This window comes from Gymnodraco acuticeps, unplaced genomic scaffold (genome assembly GCF_902827175.1).
Source record: "Gymnodraco acuticeps unplaced genomic scaffold, fGymAcu1.1, whole genome shotgun sequence".
NCBI classification, from domain to species: domain Eukaryota; kingdom Metazoa; phylum Chordata; class Actinopteri; order Perciformes; family Bathydraconidae; genus Gymnodraco; species Gymnodraco acuticeps.
The window spans coordinates 1,363,977-1,373,867 of NW_022991628.1; positions in this window are offsets into that span (position 1 = coordinate 1,363,977).

Sequence of the window (9,891 nt, forward strand, 5' to 3'; positions counted from 1 at the left end):
TGTGTCTCTGTGGCTGAGAGATGAGAGGCAGCGACAGGGGCAGGGCACACTGTGACACTTCCTGTGTAGACCAGAGAGGGCCAATGGTAAGAGGAAATGAAAAGATGAGATGACAAGGCTTGAAAAGGTTAAGATAAGAATACAAATATATGAAACATTTCAGGCTGGAATGAAAAAGTGTTGATAGGATAGATAGAGTGCCGATGGAAACTTGGAGGGTGTAAAGTCAGAAGTGCTGATTGGTAATTTGAGTCCCATTAAAATAAACAGCTGGCTATAAACTCATCCAGAGGTATACCTATCACCGCTTATTACCCTGAGTCCTTTCATCTTTCCTATGCCGCTTTTGAACAGTTAATGTTTGATTAGGTTAGAAATTATAATGCTGCTTCAGACATGCATGATTAAGTCACCTGAAACATTTGAAATATGTATTTATGTCAGGACATTTTGATCAGCACATCTCAGATTTCTGCGATGCACAAATGTGAATTCTGTGAGTGTGGGTGAGTCACACCGGATACTAATGCATTGAGGTTGGGTTTATGATTATTGTGTCAGCTTGTTCTTTACACAGGATGGAAGTATTGCAGTTACATCAATTCAGGTGATCATCTTGGATACTTAGTGTTAGGGTGGTGTGTAAGGGCATTCAGCATTTCACATCATTTGATTTGATTAAGAAAAAACTGAAAATGCCTAAAATATATGTGGCAAGGACCATCCTTTGAATAATAGCCTAACAATGAATCAGTCATTACAGGCCTTTGATGTGCATTCAACCAAAGTTCATACATGCTTTCCTTTTTTCAAAGAAACCCAATATTAGGCAGCATTTTGGGTATATCTGTATGAAAAGACATTGTGAATATCCTTATATGATGGAGAAGTGCATTAAAAAAAACATGGAGTCCTGGGTTTGGATATTTCACTCAGAGAAAGGTTTTCATAAGGTTGATTTTTGGAGACTTTGATTATGTAAAACTACAGCATGTGTTGTTTTTCCCTTTTTGTTAACCTTGTTTTGCATAGAAATATTTACATTGTAATAAGGTACCCTATTGTAAAATAAATGGCATGACTTTAAAAGCAGAAACCGTGGTCAGCATCCTGTCTCCTAGCAGCAGTCACCAGTGTTTTCTTCTGACCATCACCACAATCTGATCATTTTGCTAAAATAGATCTAAAGTGAGAAGAGGTCATTTCTGTATCTTTCTCCCCCTTTCTTCAAATACTAGGGAGACCAGTTAAGATCACACCAGTTGTGTGTATATTAGTTTACATGTTGAGCTATAGTCTTTATGGGCTTTCATTTCCTGTTGACTTTTGGGCGTGCAGCTTCTGCAAAGATGTACTTGGCTTCCTGTCAAGACCATATCACACAAGCACATGCAGCTATGAAACTGTGAAGTGTGAAGCCATAGAACAGAGTGAAACAAATCTAACTTCAGTGCATATGAAATGTTTAAACATTATTAAAGTCAATATCAGCTGAAACCACAGGTATTGTTATTGTTTTCATATATTTATCATCCTCTTACCTTGAATAGTGGTTAGGGTTTCAGGTGCTGAAAACATTACTTTAGACTTTATTGTTGCATCATCACAGTTCTCATTCATAACACTCCGTTCGATGTCCCACTATGGGGATGCGCCTCATCGCGGAGCAAACAGAAGCATCAATCTCATTACGCCAATCCTGATTGGCTGGTGATCTTGACGTCAGCGTCAGGGAATTCACCCCCTATAAGTAGCTTGCGCCACGACGCATGCGTCATTCAAACACCTCTTCTCGCTTCAGAGCACATCTCTATAGTAGCCGGACAAGCTTAACAGTCCACAGACTGAACCCAAATATAACCATTTCGGTCGACGGGCGCTCGCCGGCTACTCCTTCTGCTTCGCAAGAAGACGGTAATACTAACGCCAGTTAGTATTAAAATCGACCTCGCCGTTTCTTTCCCCGGAAAGCAAGGTAAGGTTTTGATTTTTCTCAAGCTAGCTACGCACCTGTTGCTAGCTAGCTTCCCCTTACTACCGACACCACGGTAGCGAGGACGCTTTAATTTTTCTCTCTCACGGAGGAGAAAAGGATTAGAAGTATATTGACACACCAGTCAATATTCTTTGAGAACAAAGGACCCACACCGTCCCTTTTTCTCCGGATTAAGGACGGGTTGGTAACACTTTTTCTCTCAACGACGTACCTGTTACGAGCGGGTTCTCTCCACGCCACGAGGCGAACAAGATGGACGCCTCTCCCCCTCACACCAGAGGAGTCAGGGACTCGGAGGCTCGGTCATGCGGCTGCGGGTTGAAGATAGCAGGCACAGACTCACACCAGGTCTGCTCGTCCTGCCTCGGGCTGGAACAGGAGGCTATCGACAACCCCGGCTCGTGCGGGCATTGTGCCCGTTTCACCCGAAAGAGCCTCCACCGACGGCTAGCACACCAAGCTAGCTTGTTGGAACAGGACTCCCTCATGTCCACTGATTCGCGGTTAGCCAATCAAGACACGGGGGCGTCCGCCGCAGAGACTGAGCCCCTCACTGTGTTGGTCTGGGGCTCACTAACAGCGGCAGCTGCGGAACCCGGGATCCCACGCCGTGTCAGGCCGGGACCCGGTGGCGGCAAGAGACGCGGGAACGGAGCCCCACGCCTCACCAGGCGGGAGCTCCCGGCGAGACCTCACCATGGTCTCGCCCGCAGAGGCTCGGCCTGTTCCGCATACCGCCGATGGAACTGCTGGTGCCAGCCCACCTCCTACCGAGGATGGGCCCGTCACCAAGCAGGAACCCCACGCTGCCAGCGAAGCTGGACCGTTTCCAGTCGACCATGACTGAACGGTCCTACAGAGCCGCAGCGTTGTCCGCCAGGGCTCTGAACGTTTCCTCACTGCTAACCGCATACCAAGCGGAGCTCTGTGAGGATATGTTAAGTAATCCTGGACCGGCCGTTCTGGATGAGTTGGCCGCGGTCACAGACATTTGTCTCCGTGTCCAACGCTGCGCTGTCCAGGCCACGGGCAAAACAATGGGGATCATGGTGGTGCAGGAAAGAGCTAGATGGCTCAACCTCACCAACCTCCCAGACCGGGAAAAGGAGGATGTGCTTGACATGCCCATCGTTCCCGAGGGGATTTTCGGCTCCGCTCTTGCCTCCATGCAGAGGAGATGCGAGTCGAAAAAGAAGGAGGACGAGGCCCTCCACCTCTGCCTCCCTCGAAGGGCCCAGCCGCTGCCTTCGCAGCGGCAGCCCTTCGTCCAAGCTGCTCCGAACCCTGCTCGGTTCAAAATACCGAAAACGCAGAGGTCGAGCTGGCCTAGAAAATCTCCGGTTCCGGCTGCAGCCCAGGCGCAGCCAACCCAGAATTTCGGCAAGCAGTCGAGGAAGAAGAAGCGAGCGGCGTGACAGCCCCTCCTTCTCCCCTCTGTGACAGAGCTGGAAGTCTACGGTTCCCCAGCTCTAAATGTGTTCCCGCCGCCTCGAGAGATGCCTCAACACCATCCTCAAGTCCGCATAAACACATGTCACACACTTATTGATTTTTCTGTCATAAAACATTTTCCGCTGACGCATCCAGGCTTCGAGCCAAGGGCGCAGCTCGAAAAAATTAAAATAAAAACAATAAAAACAATAAACAGTCCGTCAACTGTTCCCCTTCTGAGAGCAGCTACGGCCTCTCTCAAAGGGCGGACAATTGACGGGTCTGTGAAGGCACCACCGTCACGCGCATGCGCAGTGCCGGCTGGGATCGTGAAGGCACCACCGTCACGCGCATGCGCAGTGCCGGCTGGAGCTGTAAAGGCACCACCGTCACGTGCATGTGCAGTGCCGGCTGGAGCTGTAAAGGCACCACCGTCACGCGCATGCGCAGTGCCGGCTGGGGGTGTGAAGGCACCACCGTCACGCGCATGCGCAATGCCGGCTGGGGATTGTCGAAATGGGGCACCACAGTGTTCAGACACTGGAGGGCCCCATAACACAACAAATAGAGACTCAGAGGGGAAGAGACGTGACATCTCAGCTGGCTCTAAGGAGCATACAGCGGGAGATGCTCACGACATCTGCTTGGGTTTCTCAAGACAGTTACACGGAGCTACAGACTCCAAGTCACCGTCACCCCCCCCTCGCTTCTCGGGCATTCTGCATTCGCCGGCCCGAGGAGAGTCAGCCCATATTCTGGAGAGAGAGATTCTCTCACTCCTAGAAAAGAGGGCTATATCTATTGTACCCGCCGAGCAGAGTCAGGGCGGTTTCTATTCCAAGTACTTCCTCGTTCCCAAACGGGGAGGGAACGGAATTCGGCCAATACTTGATTTGAGGGCTCTGAACAAATATCTAAAAAGATATAAGTTCAGAATGCTCACTCACACATCTCTGCTGCGGCTCGTGCGACAAGACGACTGGTTTACATCAGTCGACCTGAAAGATGCGTACATCCCAGTATATTACCCACACAGGAAATATCTGAGATTTGCATTTCAGGGGATCTGTTATGAATACAGAGTACTCCCCTTCGGTCTGTCTCTCAGTCCAAGGGTGTTTGTACGATGTACGGAAGCCGCGATAGCCCCGTTAAGACAACAGGGTATTCGCCTGGCGACCTACCTGGACGACTGGCTGCTTCTCGCACAGTCGGAGCAGGAGGCTGTTACGCAGACAAATGTCCTCGTAAAGCACCTGCTCAACCTGGGTTTCATAATAAACACAGAGAAGAGCATGTTGTGCCCCGCGCAGACTATACTCTTCCTGGGTTTACGCCTGAACTCGGTGCCCTTTTCAGCTCGCTTGTCAGCGGAAAGAGTGAAAGCTTTCAGAGCTTGTCTGGCTCTTTTCCAGCTGCGCAAACATGTTCTCTTCAGATCATGCCTGCGATTGCTGGGGCTCATCCTGGTCGTACGACTGGGACGCTTACACATGAGGGAGTTTCAGCGCTGGGTGGCCGCCCTAAAACTAAACCCCGCGAGAGTTATGGTTACTGTGAAATGCGTAATGGCACTGCGCCACTGGCTGCACCCGACTTTTCTAGTACGAGGTGTGCCTATGGGTGCTGTCCTTTCACGGAAAGTGGTCACCACGGACGCGTGTCTGACAGGTTGGGGAGGTATTTATGAAGGTCGCCCGGTGAGGGGTCTCTGGAGCAGAGACCTCCAGCGGGCGCACATAAATTACCTGGAGCTTTTAGCGGTGTTTCTCACCCTAAAACGCTTTCTGCCTTTCCTCAGGGGACATCACGTCCTCGTGAGGACAGACAATACGACCACAATATCGTATATTAACCGCCAAGGGGGTTTGCGTTCTCTCCAGTTACACACACTGGCGCGCAAACTGATCCTATGGAGCGGTAGACGTCTCCTCTCTCTGAGAGCGACGCACGTACCGGGAGTGATGAACCTCGGGGCAGATCTACTGTCCAGAGGTATAACACTTTATGCAGACTGGACTCTACATCCAAGGATTGTGAGCCAGCTGTGGGTGCGTTACGGCAGAGCCGCGGTGGATCTGTTCGCATTGAAAGACAACGCTCAGTGTCAGCTGTTCTTTTCGATGCGCGATCTAAATGCACCGTTAGGCGTGGATGCACTCGCGCACGATCGGCCCCCGGGCCTTCTGTACGCGTTCCCACCCCTGGCTCTGATACCCCCAACTCTGGCCAGAGTGAGAGAGCAACGCCACACACTTATCCTGATAGCTCCGCACTGGCCAGCTATGTACTGGCCAGCTGAGATATATCAGCTGCTGTGCGGGCAGCCATGGCAGCTCCCACTACGCAGGGACATACTGTCCCAAGCGGGGGTGGCAATCTTTCACCCACACCCAGAGCGCTTGGCTCTATGGGCCTGGCCCGTGAGTGGTACAATCTGAATACAGTGTGACATGAAGCTGACCCTGGCAGCTGCCAAGCGAGCCAGTGGCACTCATGCGCTATCTGTACAGTCTTCATGCACTCAGTTCGCCCCAGGGCAAACAGAGTGTGGTTGAAGCCCAACCCTACCTTTATCTTAAGGCGGTTGGTTCAGGTACCACATTTGACATTGAGGCATCCTCCCCGCCACTGTATTCCTCCGGGGAACAGCGGCCGGATTTGCCGTGTCCAGCCCGTGCTTTACGCACGTACAGGGACAGATCAAGGGTGCTTCGTCATAATGACCAACCCCTTGTGTCCTGGGCTAACCCTTATAAGGGCAAGCCTGTTACTAAGCAACGGCTCTCCCACTGGTTTGTGGAAGCAATTGCTTTGGGGCTCATACGAGTCAGAGTTCGCAGGCACCCTCGGGTCTGCGAGCTCTTTCGACTCAGGGTCTGGCTGCATCCTGGGCTCTGTCCAGGATGTCTCCCATCCAAGACATTGGTGCAGCGGCGAGCTGGTCCTCGCCGCTCACTTTTGTCCGCCTCTTAACAGACTGGACGTTCTGCTCCCAGTGTGACTCAAGCAGTGCTGGGCACCTGTTAAGTTCTGGTTGGTTTGGTGATTTTCGAGATAAGCTCGTCTGACAATACGGGAGCTACAATTTCCCATAGTGAGACATCGAACGGAGTGTTATGAATGAGAACTATAGGTTACTTACGTAACCCCAGTTCTCAGAGTAACATGAAGTGAGATGTCTCACCAGACGGCCCTCCTTGCTATGGTGAAGCGAGAAGAGGTGCTTATTTTGAATGACGCATGCGTCGTGGCGCAAGCTACTTATAGGGGGTGAATTCCCTGACGCTGACGTCAAGATCACCAGCCAATCAGGATTGGCGTAATGAGATTGATGCTTCTGTTTGCTCCGCGATGAGGCGCATCCCCATAGTGAGACATCTCACTTCATGTTACTCTGAGAACTGGGGTTACGTAAGTAACCTATAGTTTCTGGTTTTATTGTGTCAACAAAACTAAGTTATAATCTTTTTGAATGCACACATGCAAATAAAAAAAGCTTTTTCAGCCCGTCATAGGCGTCCCTCAATGAAGACAGAACATGTAAGCTTCAATGTAGTCAGTTCATACACTAACAGTTAAGATCTTTGTCGTCTCTTAATCGGCCTCTCGGTGGCATCGAAGGTCCTTGAATAAGCCACACTTCACCACAGATTACAGCAGATACATGCATGTTTAATGCAGATAATGTCTGATAAATTGGCTTGCATAAATCCAGTTAGGAGCCATAATGACTTGTAAATTAATGGTTGCTTCTTTACCAGCCTAATGGTATGTTTGATCCTATCATAAATACACATTCCGGTCATTTGCTTTGTCCTTAAAATGTCTATTTTTGGTGATGCAATATTTTATCTTCCTCAGGGCCGACCAGGACAAGGTCATTTTAGGGAATAAGGTCCAGTTAACTCTGTCGATTTTATATCAGGTAGAGTAAATTGAGAAATATGATGCAGTGTAATAAACACAAACACACAATCAAGTGAACACACGCACACACCCTGAGGTAATAGGTTGGACTTTCATTTTGGACTTTGTGCCTCACGCAGGTTTTCAGAAGTAATTTGCTAGAGTGAATGACTGTGATTGTTTGTGTGTGTGTGTGTGTGTGTGTGTGTGTGTGTGTGTGTGTGTGTGTGTGTGTGTGTGTGTGTGTGTGTGTGTGTGTGTGTGTGTGCGTGTGTGTGCGTGTGTGTGTGTGTGTGTGTGTTACTTTAATTTCAGGTTGATGAAAAACAAGACTTCAATAATTCAGCTCTCTGGCTCCTCATTCAATGACAAATATCAGTCACTTGTACCCGGGGGCATTTTGATACTCATCGCCCTGTGAGAGGCACACACACCAAACTGACACGTATTTAAACAATAGTATAAAAATGCTATGAGCCTCACTGAAGTTCCTTCCACCTGTTTCTTAGATTACCAAAATGACAAACCAAAGTATAAATATTGAGGTACTGTAATTGATCACCAAATCTGATGTAATTGTTTCCACAGCCTCTTGTATATCATAATATAAAAGCTTACTGGACAATATAAAATGTAATTTAATAGATTATAGTCATGAAGGTTATTCTTACTTCTTGGTTATTCAGTTATTGAGGCATGTGATTTTGGTGTAAGCTGCCAGAACTGATAGGTTTATATCTAAAACATGAAAGCTAAATCTTATCCTTGATTTTAATATTATTTTATGATCACATTGTAATAAATAGAACAGATACAAGCTTTTATCTAATTAAAAAAGCATAAACACAAGGCCTATCATGCAGCCTAGAAACTTAAAAACATGTTGTTTTATGATTTTTACCTTCTTGCTTCCATTATGTTTCCAATAATTTCAGCATTAGCTTTAGGTGAAGCGGGGCTAATGTTATATCCCTGGCATAATTCAGTTTAAAGTCGAGAGCTTTGCCATTATGTCTTTTTTATTACTATCCAGTCAAAAATGCTGTAACTCAAAATAGATTTGAAAAAAGTGCTCCATGTATCACCTGCACAGCGCTGCAATGAATCACTCTGCAATGTTGTCCTTGAATATAAATGAAGTTATTGCAGGATGATATCTGCTGTACCTGTGCAATACATAACCTGTGTCATGCTGAAATTAATTAAGAATAACTTCTAAATTTGTATCCAAATCTTTTTACTCTGCAGGTATTGCATTTACTATTTGGGTCGATAGTACATGTTTTACATTATATCCATAACTAGTTTAATTTAGCATTAATACAGAAACCAAATACTGTGTGTTTGACAAATAAAGAACTGAAACAAAGCACCACGGAAATGTCTATTTCTGTTCTAAACAACCCTTTTTTCATGGCTTTTGCTTTTCAAGTAGTCCACCTGTCCCTATTATTACTGTCCAAAAGACAAATGATGTCAAAAATGATAACCGTAAAATGAAATGACAATGGACGAGGAAAAGGTCAAGATGAAAGTATTTCAAATTGTGTTGTCATCAGGTTTTGGCAATTTGTATTGACTCGGCCTCTATTTGTTACACACACGGTATGGGGGGGGGGCTGAATTATTGAACCCTTGTTTGTCATCAGGGTGAAAATTAAAGCAGCACATTGTGAGAAGCCTGACTTGACACATCACACTCTCTGTATGTCATTCTATTGTATCCAAAACTAAAGAAAACAAAATGCATGACATTATTTTGAAATGCTTAATCATACCTGGATTGAATTTGTTTGTTTTCACTGTTATTTATATATATATATATATATATATATACATTTAAATTATATTGTTATTCACTATAAATATATATATTATTACAAACAAAATCATAGAGATTTGTTTTTGGGGACATTGTTGGAATATTGTAAATATTACTTTAGGTGAAGGTGGTGTTGTGCTGGACTACCGTATGGAAACAGCACAAATTAACAATACAAAAAATCCTATTGAGTGCAGACTCTAAGCTTCATATTCTCATTTTGCTGGACTTAATTACAGCTCTCAATTTATGATCATACAATTGTACTTAACAGACACAGGGACTGGGTGGATTTAGATTATACTTATCAAACAGACTTCAAAGTCACTGTTGAAAACCTTTCTTTAAATATTCAACTGCTTTTCTGTTTGATTAAACAAGGTCACCTCCAACCTTGAACACAAAGCACTTTTAGGCATACAGAAGTTAAAAAGCTTATCAAATGCTTTTACTATTTCTCCCTAACAACTTTGTTCCAATCGAGACTGATTTGGTGCTCTGACAGCCAAGGGTCTTCATGAAAAACACTTTCTTTCAAGACACAATAAAAGACAACTTAATGAAGAAAAAAACAAAAAAGATTCCAGGTGGGGAGTGAACCCATAACCTTAGGGTAGAAGACCAATCCTCACTATGCTATGAAGATACTGTCAAAACCTTTTCAATTTTCAGTAATTTGTAAACCCAGGGGGATGCGCCACATAGCTTCATGGCAGGTGGTTTGGTAGATAAA